The 12,439-nt window shown below is 34.2% G+C and overlaps 1 protein-coding gene across 3 annotated transcripts in view; it reads right to left on the reverse strand.

Annotated features, from left to right (window-relative positions):
* The window catches only part of GABRA5 (gamma-aminobutyric acid type A receptor subunit alpha5), a 117,722-nt gene that overhangs the window by 51,445 nt on the left and 53,838 nt on the right, over positions 1–12,439 (reverse strand). The window lies entirely within an intron of this gene.

A 12,439-nucleotide genomic window follows, 5' to 3' on the forward strand; every position in this document is an offset into this window, starting at 1 on the left:
TCCTTGAGACTCGTCAAGAAAGGTCTGTTTTTGCGCGAGGGCGGGGACGGTACTTAAATCGGAAGCAGTCTGCGGCCAGCAGCTGCAGGGAGAGCACAGATAGCAGCTCAGAGCCGAGTAGAGCGGAGAGGGGGTGGGGCGTGATCGCAGCCGTCTCTGCGGGGAGAGCTTTGCTACAGGATTAGATACTTTGCTCCGGCAGCGAGTCAGCAGCCCAGCAGAGAAGCTAAAAACACCGGGGGTGAAGAATACAGCCCCAAACAGCTGGAGTCTCTCGGGACCTGGCCACCCCTCCCCCCACAGTGTCTCAGCCCGCTCGGATCTCAGAGCGCTCGGATCTCAGCGCGCAGGCGCCATAGCACAGTAGGACCCATGCCTCACGAATACCCTCCCCCTCCCCCAAAGAAAGCAGCCTCCATTCAAGGGTTTTTTTCTTCTGTTTCTTTGATAGTTTGTCTTTGATTATTAGACAAAATGAGCAAGAAGCTGAAAAAGAATTTAACCCTTGACAGCTTCTATACAGATAAAGAGCAGACTCCAAATCCTGAGGAGACTAAAAACAAACAGTCCCCAGGTGAATCCCCAAAGGAGGAGATCATATGTTCCTCAGCACAGATGAATCTCATGGAGGAAATTAAAAAGGCTCTCAAAAGAGAGCTAGAAGAAAAATGGGAAAAGGAGAGGGAGGCTTGGCAAAAGAGCCTGGAGAAGTCAGTTGAAGAGAGAGTGGATAAAGAAACCAAATCCTTGAAAAATAGGATTGGTGAACTGGAAAACAAAATTGGCGAAATGGAAAAAAATTCCACAGAACAAAAGAACTCAATTGGACAATTAGAAAAAGATCTTAAAAAAGTGAGTGAAGAAAATACCTCACTGAAAATCAGGGTCGAACAATTGGAATTGAATGACTCGAGGAGACAAGAAGAATCAGTCAAGCAAATCCAAAAAAATCAAACAATGGAAAAGAATGTGAAATACCTTCTGGGGAAGACAACAGACCTGGAAAACAGATCCAGGAGAGACAACCTGAGAATCATCGGACTTCCAGAAAAGTATGATGAAAAAAAGAGCCTGGACACTATTTTCCAGGAAATTATCAAAGAGAACTGCCCAGAAGTCATAGAAACAGAGGTTAAAATAGACATTGAAAGAATTCATCGATCCCCTACTGAAAGGGATCCTAAAATCAAAACACCAAGGAATATAGTGGCCAAATGCCAGAACCCTCAGGCGAAGGAAAAAATACTGCAAGCGGCTAGAAAAACCCAATTCAAGTATCAAGGAGCCACAATAAGGATCACCCAGGATCTGGCAGCATCCACATTAAAGGATCGAAGGGCCTGGAATATGATATTCCGAAAGGCTAAGGAACTTGGTATGCAACCAAAAATAACTTACCCAGCGAGAATGAGCATCTTTTTCCAGGGAAGAAGATGGACATTCAACGAAGTAAGCGAATTCCATCTATTTCTGATGAAAAAGCCAGAACTTAACAAAAAATTTGATCTACAAGCACAGAACTCAAGAGAAATCTAAAAAGGTAAAGATTAATCTTGGGAACTGTATTCCGGCTATAAAGATGTATAAAGAATACATGTATACCTTGTTCTAGAAACTAGATGTGGAAAGGACATTGTACCAGAAAAAAGGGAAAGTGGGGGTACTACATTTCATGAAGAGGCAAAGAAAACCTAGTATATCTGAGAGAAAGAATGGAGAGGGATGGATATAGTGAGTATTTTACTGCCTTCAGAATTGGCATTAAGAGAAGAATTTTAGACATATTCAATCTATGGTGAAACTTCTCCCACCTCACTGAAAAGTGAGAAGGGAAAAGTGAAAAGGGAAGGAATAAGCTAAGTGGAAGGGAATACGGTATCTGGGAGGGAAAGGGGTAAATTGGGGGGGGGAACTCTAAGGGGGAGGGAGGGATACTAAAAAAGGGAGGGCTGTGAGAAGCAAGTGGTGCTCACAAGCTTAATACTGGGAAGGGGGGTAAGGGAGTAAGAAGGGAGAAAGGCATAAACCGGGGGTAACAAGATGGCAAGTAATACAGAATTGGTCATTTTAACCATAAATGTGAACGGAGTAAACTCCTCTATAAAGAGGAAGCGGTTAGCAGAATGGATTAAAAGCCAGAATCCTACAATATGTTGTTTACAGGAAACACACCTGAAGCGGGGTGATACATGCAGGTTAAAGGTAAAAGGTTGGAGCAAAACCTACTATGCTTCAGGTGAAGCCAAAAAAGCAGGGGGAGCCATCCTGATCTCAGATCAAGCTAAAGCAAAAATTGATCTAATCAAAAGAGATAAGGAAGGGCATTATATCTTGCTAAAGGGTAGAATGAATAATGAAGAAGTATCTATATTAAACATATATGCACCAAGTAGTGTAGCATCTAAATTCTTAAAAGAGAAATTAAGAGAGCTGCAAGAAGAAATAGACAGTAAAACTATAATAGTGGGAGATCTCAACCTTGCACTCTCAGAATTAGATAAATCAAACCACAAAATAAATAAGAAAGAAGTCAAAGAGATAAAATTAAATGCAGGAAGGCAGAAATAGTAAATGCTTTCTTTTCGGATTATGATGCAATAAAACTACATTCAACAAAAAATGAGGGGGTAAATAGGCAAAAAAGTAATAGAAAACTAAATAATCTCATCTTAAAGAATGATTCAGTGAAACAGCAAATTATAGACACAATTAATAATTTCACTCAAGATAATGACAACAATGAGACATCATACCAAAATTTGTGGGATTCAAAGTGGTAATAAGAGGAAATTTTATATCTCTAGAGGCTTACTTGAATAAAATAGAGAAAGAGAAGATCAATGAATTGGGCTTGCAACTAAAAAAGCTAGAAAAAGACCAAATTAAACCCCCCCAATTAAATATAAATTTGAAATTCTAAAATTAAAAGGAGAAATTAAAAATATTGAAAGAAAAAAAAACATATTGAACTAATAAATAAAACTAAGAGCTGGTTTTATGAAAAAAAAAAACAATAAAATAGATAAGCGTTCAGTAAATATGATTAGAAAAAGGAGAGAAGAAAATCAAATTAGTACTTTAAAATGAAAAGGGAGAACTTTCCACCAATAAAGAGGAAATTAGAGAAATAATGAGTTACTTTGCCCAACTTTATGCCAACAAATTTGATAACCTAAGTGAAATGGATGACTACCTCCAAAAATATAGGCTTCCCAGATTAACAGAGGAGGAAGTAAATTGCCTAAACAGTCCCATTTCAGAAAAAAAGAAATAGAACAAGCTATTAATAAAATCAAAAGGAGAAAAAAATCCCCAGGACCAGATGGATTTACATGTGAATTCTACCAAACATTTAAAGAACAATTAGTCTCAATTCTATATAAACTATTTGATAAAATAGGGAATGAAAGAGTCCTACCAAATTCCTTTTATGACACAGACATGATACTGATACCTAAACCAGGTAGGTTGAAAACAGAGAAAGAAAATTATAGACCAATCTCCCTAATGAATATTGATACTAAAATCCTAAAAATAATCTTTTGCTGTAGTAGCAAAAAGACTATAGAAAATCATCCCCAGGATAATACACCATGATCAAGTAGGATTTATACCAGGGATGTAGGTCTGGTTCAATATTAGGAAAACTATCAATATAATTGGCCAAATTAATAAACAAATTAACAAAACCCATATGATAATCTCAATAGATGCTGAAATAGCATTTGATAAAATCCAACATCCATTCCTATTAAAAATACTCTAGAGTATAGGAATTGATGGTCTTTTCCTTAAAATTATCAGTAGCATCTATTTAAAACCACCAGTAAACATCATATGTAATGGGGACAAACTGCAATCATTCCCAGTAAGATCAGGAGTCAAACAAGGTTTCCCACTATCACCGCTACTATTCAATATTGTATTAGAAATGGTAGCTATGGCAATAAGAGTTGAGAAAGAGATTAAAGGAATTAGAGTAGGCAATGAGGAAACCAAATTATCATTCTTTGCTGATGATATGATGGTATACTTAGAGAACCCCAGAGATTCTACTAAAAAGTTATTAGAAACAATTCACAACTTTAGCAAAGTTGCAGGATACAAAATAAACACACACAAATCATCAGCATTCTTATATATCACTAACAAAATCCAACAATCAGAGTTACAAAGAGAAATTCCATTTAAAGTAACTACTGATAATATAAAATACTTAGGAATCTATCTGCCAAAGGAAAATCAGAAACTTTATGAGCAAAACTACAAACCACTTTCCACACAAATTAAGTCTGATTTAATCAAATGGAAAAATATTAAATGCTCTTGGATAGGGCAAGCAAATATAATAAAGATGAGAATACTACCTAAACTAATCTATTTGTTTAGCGCTATACCAATCAGACTCCCCAAAAAACTATTTTAATGACCTAGAAAAAATAACAACAAAGTTCATATGGAAAAACAAAAGGTCAAGAATTTCTAGGGAATTAATGAAAAAAAATCAAATGAAGGTGGCCTAGCTGCACCAGATCTCAAAATTATATTATAAAGCAGCAGTTACCAAAACCATTTGGTATTGGCTAAGAAATAGATTAGTTGATCAGTGGAATAGGTTAGGTTCAAAGGACAAAACAGTCAATAACCTTAATACTCTAGTGTTTGACAAACCCAAAGATCCCAGCTTTTGGGATAAGAACTCACTGTTTGACAAAAATTGCTGGGAAAATTGGAAACTAGTATGGCAGAAACTAGGCATTGGCCCATAGTTAACACCGTACAACAAGATAAGGTCAAAATGGGTTCACGACCTAGGCATAAAGCATGAGATTACAAATAAATTAGAGGAACACAGGATAGTTTACTTCTCAGACCTGTGGAAGAGGAAGGAATTTATAACCAAAGAAGAACTAGAGATCTTTACTGATCACAAAATAAAAAAATTTTGATTTTATCAAATTAAAAAGTTTTTGTACAAACAAAACTAATGCAGACAAGATTAAAAGGGAAGCAATAAAGTGGGGAAACTTTTTTACAGTCAAAGGTTCTGATAAAGACCTCATTTCCAAAATATATGGAGAATTGACTCTCATTTATAAGAAATCAAGCCATTCTCCAATTGATAAATGGTCAAAGGATATGAACAGACAATTCTCAGACGAAGAAATTGAAACTATTTCTAGCCATGTGAAAAGATGCTCCGAGTCATTATTAATCAGAGAGATGCAAATTAAGACAATTTACTACATCCTCTCACTACATACCTTTCAGATTGGCTAGGATGACAGAAAAGGATAATGGTGAATGTTGGAGGGGATGTGGGAAAACTGGGACACTGATAGATTGTTGGTGGAATTATGAATACATCCAGCCATTCTGGAGAGCAATTTGGAACTCTGCTCAAAAAGTTATCAAACTTTGCATACCCTTTGATCCAGCAGTGTTACTACTGGGCTTATATCCCAAAGAGATCTTAAAGAAGGGAAAGGGACCTGTATGTGCAAGAATGTTTGTGGTAGCCCTCTTTGTAGTGGCCAGAAACTGGAAACTGAGTGGATGCCCATCAGTTGGAGAATGGCTGAATAAATTGTGGTATATGGATATTATGGGATATTATTGTTCGGTAGGAAATAACCAACAGGATGATTTCAGAAAGGCCTGGAGAGACTTACATGAACTCATGCTGGGTGAAATGAGCAGGACCAGGAGATCATTATATACTTCAACAACAATACTATAGAATGATCAATTCTGATGGATGTGGCCATCTCCAGCAATGAGATGAACCAAATCAGTTCCAATAGAGCAGTAATGAACTGAACCAGCTACACCCAGTGAATGAACTCTGGGAGATGACTAAGAACCATTACATTGAATTCCCAATCACAATATTTTTGCCTGCCTGCATTTTTTTTATTTCCTTCACAAGCTAATTGTACAATATTTCAGGGTCCGATTCTTTTTGTACAGCAAAATAATGGTTTGAACATGAATACTTATTTTGTATTTAATTTATACTTTAATATATTTAACATGTATTAGTCATTCTGCCATCTAGGGGAGAGGGTGAAGGGAAGGAGGGGAAAAATTAGAACAAAAGGTTTGGCAGTTGTCAATATTGTAAAATTACCCATGCATATAACTCGTAAATAAAAAGCTATTTAAAAAAAAAAAAAAGAAAAGAAAAGAAAAGAAAGAAAGAAAGTGGGAGATGTAATGGGCCAGAACTCTGGAAAAATATACTTAAGGCTCAGTATGATTGATTTAATCCTACAACAAGGAATAACTCAGTAGATTTGATGACACAATGGTTTTCTAGTTTATATATACTTAGTACTTAGCATGGTGATATAATAGTTCTACAGTTGATATAACTGTAATAGGGTATTTAAACTCAGGACAAAGTCAGCCACAGACATTCCATCTTTGATCAGCCTCCTGAACTTTGGGAGAGACTGGTTCAAAGAGGGAGACTGAAGGAGACAGGATAGCTACTATGAGGGTCTTTATCTTCGAGTCTGGCCTCCAGTTCTCTGTCTATCTCTGAGTTTGTCCTCCCTTCAAGATCTCTCAGTTCTTATATACTTTAAGTATATCATCATAGATATCAATCTTGTAGAATAGGTGTCAACTTGTAGAACTGTACTAAGTACTTAGAACATGTAAATCAGAGAATCATTATGTCAATTCCACTGAGTTAATATCTTATTGTAGGATTAAACCAATCACACTGGACCTTAAGTATACCTTTTTAGAGTTCCTGCCCTCTACAACTACTAATTACTATTTTGTTTGTTTGTTTGTTTTTCTATTTTTTAATTAATAAATTTATTTTAATACACATTGCTTTATAAATCATGTTGGGGGAGAAAAATCATAAAAAAAGGGGAAAACCATAGGAAAGAGAAAAAAAAAAAAAGAAGTGAACATGGCATGTTGATTTACATTCAATCTCCACAGTTCTTTTTCTGGATGCAGTTAGAATTTTCTATCCAAAATCTATTGAGATTGCCTTGGACAATTTAACCACTCTAAAAAACCAATTCTTTCGAATCGATCATCGCACATTCTTGCCGTTATTATGTACAATGTATTTCTGGTTCTGTTTGTTTCACTCAGCATCAGTTTGTATAAATCTTTCCAGAATTTACTAAATTCAGCTTCTTCATCATTTTTTATTCAACAATAATTTTTCATTATCTTAATATACCACAATTCATTTAGCCATTCCCCAATTGATAGGCATCTACTCATTTTCCAATTTTTTTGCCAGCACAAAGAGAGCTGCTAAAAACATTTTTGCACCTGTAATTCATTTTCTCTCTTTTATAATTTCTTTGGGATTCAGATCCAGTAGTGGCACTGCTGGGTCAAAGGATATGCAAAGTTTTTAGCCCCTATTAATTATTTTGACCAATTATATGCTAGTAAATATGATCATTTAAGTGAAATTGATTTATTTTTAAAAATCAACTACCTAGATTGACAGAAAAGAAAAAGAAAATAGAATACTTAGATAATTGTATATTTCTTTTGCAATATACATTATTTAAGTATTCTATTTTCTTTCAATGAGCTCCCTAAGACAAAATCCCCAGGACTAGATTATTTACAAGTGAAATACATCAAACATTTACAGAACAATTAGGCTCAATATAAAAACTACTTGAAAAAATATGTTAAGGAGTCCTACCAAATTCCTTTTGTGATATATATATGGTTTTGATAACTAAACCTGGAGCTATAAACAATTAAAGAAATACTAATTGCTCATAAGTAGGCTGAGCCAATATAATAAAAATGACAATTTTACCTAAGTTAGCTTGTGTATTTAGTGCAATATCAACTAAAGTACCAAATAATTATTTTACAGAGCTAAAAACAAAAACAAAATCCATTTGGAATATGTCAAGAAACCAAGGGAATCAGTGAAAAAATATGAAAAAAAGATGAAGCTATATTTGAAGCTATATTACAAAGCAGTACTCATCAAAACAAACTGGTAATGGCTAAGAAATAAAGTAATGATGATTCAGTGAAATACATTAGTTACATAACACACAATAATAAATGACCATAGTAATCTATTGATAAAATCAAAGGTCCAAGTTTTGGGATAAGAATTCACTATTTGATGAAAGTTGCTGGGAAAATTGGAAGACAGTTTGACAGATACTAGGCATAGACCTATAATTCGCATTGTATGCCAAGACAAGGTTAAAAGATATAAATAACTTAGTCATAAAAGATAATATAATAAGTAAATTAAGGGAACTTGAAAAATGAATTTGTCAGATCCATGGATAAGGGGAGAGTTTAGGACCAAAGAAGAGATTGAGATGATCATGGGAAGTAAAATAGATAATTTTGATTCTATGACATTAAAAAGCTTTGGAACAAAACTAAACTAATGCAGTTAAAATTTATAGGAAACCATAAATGGGAAATATTAGGAAGTTTCTTTGATAAAGGCTTCAGTTCTCAAATATATAGAAAACTAAGGTAAATTTACAAAAGCAAGACACGGGAAATTAGATAGCAAAGAAGATACAGTACTGCCCTTGAATTTAAGAGGAAGTGAGTTCAAATCTGGCCTCAGACAATTAATACTTTCCAGATGTGTGACCCTGGGCAAGTCACTTAACCCAAATTGCATAAGTAAAAAGAAAAAAAAAATTTAAAAATTGACAAAAATAAGAGGCATTCCCCAATGGTATATAATTAAAGAATATGATATATGAACAATAAGTTTTTCAGGCAAAGAAATCAAAAGGATAACATATGTTAAAAGGGATGTGGAAAAAATTGGATACTAATGCACTTTTTGTGGCGTTGTGAACTTTTCTAGAAAAATTTGAAGTTATGCTAAAAAAACTATAAAGCTGTGCATATTCTTTGACCCAGAAATATGTATCTAACCCTTGCTAAGGTCAAATAACTTATATGTCACAGATTCAAAGGTGGGATTTGAATGAAGGTCTTCCTGCTTCCCTCATGGGTCTCAATCCACTGTGCCAGGTTGCCTCTCTTCTTGATACATAGAAGGTTTTAATACATAAATGTTGATAATAGATTGAATGAGGCCATGTAAAAATTAGGTGATACTTAATTTAGGCATATTTTATTGATGTATCCTCCTAAAAATTCTTCTTCCACATCCAGAATATTATTTAATTGGTTCCCCTATGTTATGTTCTTTCTAGTTTTCAAAAACTAATAGATTAAAAAATATAGTTAGAAGAGATCACATTAAGTTATCTACACTAAAGCTTCTTAAATTGTGCATAGCAACCTCATATAGAGTCATATAAATGAAAATGGGAGTCTTAAAAATTTTGGCTACAATAAAAGATGTTAAATATCCCACCAAGATTTAATTCTTTATGTAAAAATAAATAAGCACATGCACTTCATTAACTTGAAATTTGCTTTCATCTTTAATAGATGATAAAATTATATGTATAAAAAAGAATTGTTTTAAGATAATTTTTTTATACTTTATTATTAGCAAATATTTTATTTGCATTCCTATTTTATATACCTATACACTCAGAATTGTGTAAAAATTTCTCAAGTGCAAAGGGGCCATGAATGGAAGTTTAAGTTCAATAGGAAGCTCTGATCTAGAGTTACTCATTTTAAAGATAAGAAAATTGAGAGCCAGGATTCAAATCTAGTTCCTTTGACTTCAAAGCCAATTACTTTTTCAAACTGGATTTGGCAAATGCAGTGCTATGCAGTAGCCAGGGTAGAGTCAGTAATATTTAGGTTCAAATTCCATCGTTGATATGTATAAGCAGTATCTAAATGAGCAAGTCTCAACTTCATAGGGCCTCAGTTTCTTTCTCTCTGACAAATGGGGATAATAATAAAGCCTATGTAACATGATTGTTATAAGGCTCAGTGTGAGAATTTATGTACAGTATTCTGAAAAACTTAAAATGCTATCAAAATAATAATTACTGTTCTTAATTGCAATACTCTGAAGTTTTCAAAACCTGATTATGACAAACATGATCTTGGCAAAACCATGAAGAAAACATCTTCCTTCCCCTCAACTCATACTCATATGCATAAATACTTCATACTGGGCCTACTTCATAACTCTAAGTGGTAACAAGTGTCTAGAGTGTGTTCAGGGACAACTAGAATTTCTGCTCTGAGAGCTTGACAAAAACCTTTCGGGCTGATCATGCACTTTTGCTCTCTGCCTGATTCATCCAACTCTTCACCTATGGCTTCAAGAAACTTAGGCACCTACAGTACCCACACCCTAGTAACACACCTTTGCAGATGGGCTAAACAAGACTGAGAATAACTGATAGGACTTAAATCTGTCAGAAAATTGGAGGGATTTGTACCCCAAGTTTTTGAAGACTTTTCCTAGTGAAATGGGCAGATAAGAACAATTCATTCCAGAGGTAATGAAGTCAACTGAAGCAGTTATTTAAGAACTTTTTAAGTTTGTTGGGAACTTTCTGGGCCATCACTAGTTATCCTCACTTTTGTCTTGTCACTGGACTTCAGTGACTGAAGCTGAAAACTTTATGCAACTAACCCATTTAAATCGAATCTACATATAGCTAATCATGATTTCACTGGCCCTTTTCATAAAAGAAGGACAAACAAGTAGTCACACTTGATATAGGGATCAAGAGTCTCATAAATACCACATTAGGTTCATAGATCACAACACTAAAGCTGGAAGGGACTTTAGAGGCAACTTAATCCCATCTTCTCTTTTTGAAGATAAGGCAACTGAGATATATGGAAATTATTGATTTGTTCAAGGTCACACAGAAATAAGTATTCAAGGGGAGATCTGAATACAGATATTTCAGAAAGAGTATGCTCTTTCTACAACATGTTGCAATAGCATTTGAGCCCATCTAGGTCCTCTCCTAGACTATTCAAGTAAGTTTTCTTTAAACCAATCTTAGAGAAAGATATATGGGCAATCATTGAATTAACAATATCTTATGTAGCTAAGTAGCACACTGGTCCTGAAGTCAGGAACATTTCAGTTCAAATTCAGCTTCAAGTACTTACTAGAAGTCAGAAGACTGACCCTAGTCAAATCATTTGACCTTGGCCTATTTCAGTTTCCTCATCTGTGAAACAGGGGTAATAATATCATTTGCTTTACTGGACAGGATAAGATAATTGTAATAGTCCTTTAAAAACTTTAAAGCACTTTATAAATGTTAATGATGTTAATGAATATTAATCATTATATATGTTATATATATTGTTTGCACAAAATAAATGGTAACAATGATATCTATGCTAATGATGAACAGTTTGTTTACAGAATTGGTGGTCAGAGAGTCTTCACTCTGGTCTTCCTACTTATGTGATCAATTTTCAATTCTGAATACAGGGAATAATTGGCCTTCACTGGCCAAGAAGAAAAGGCAGCTTCCCTGAAAATAGATATTTTAAGCTTATCATGAAAATTCAATCCAACATTCATTAAGTACTTGATATGTATATAAAGCTTTATACAAAACAAAATTCTTATCTTGAGGAAGTTTACATTGTTCTAAAATTATCCACCTCATAACAAACTTTATAGATATACAGTAAGAGTATTATTATTATCTCTGTTCATAGATGTGAAATTCAATTAAATAAGCATTTATTAGGCACCTACTATGTGCCATGCACTGTGCTGTGTGCTTAAAATACAGAAAAAGGATAAAGGTTTTTGCCCTCAAAGAGCTTATAATGTATCCATTCTTCAGGTTTATCAACATGTCTTATTATTTCAATAATAAAACTCATTTATGTAGGATTTTGTTTTTCACAAACTATTTTCTTCATCATATTTCAATTCCATTCAATTGAATACATTTAACAACTGCAGGTACTATACAGCCTACTTTATGAAATAAATCCTAATAAAAATAATAGCTAGCACTCACATAACACTTTAGTTTTTGCAAAGTACATACAAATATTATCACATTTTATTCTAAGAAAAACCCTGTGAGGTAAATGCACTTAGTAACTTTAACTTAGAATCTTTAGTTGAGGAAACTGAGATAAATAGTGTTAAGTCATTTTCTTAGAATAATATAATTCCAATCTTCCTGAATTCAGGTTCAAAACTCTACACTTTTTATTGCTTCTATACCACCAGCTGCCCCTCTCAGTTGCTAACATATATATATGTATATGTATATATATGTGTATATATATATATATATATATATATATATATATATATATACACATATATATACACACACATATAAAATTCAACCCCATTTTCTGTTATGCCCTGAAGTGTCATGACCTGAATTGCTATGCCCTGAATAAAATTATTATAGCCCCCCCATCTCCCGTTGGAATACTCAGGAGCTCTTGGAATACTTGGGAGCCACTTGACAATGGCTGCTGGAGATCCAAACCAGAATGGATCTCCTCTTGTGAAGGA

The sequence above is a fragment of the Antechinus flavipes genome, chromosome 3, assembly GCF_016432865.1.
Source record: "Antechinus flavipes isolate AdamAnt ecotype Samford, QLD, Australia chromosome 3, AdamAnt_v2, whole genome shotgun sequence".
Classification (NCBI taxonomy): Eukaryota; Metazoa; Chordata; class Mammalia; order Dasyuromorphia; family Dasyuridae; genus Antechinus; species Antechinus flavipes.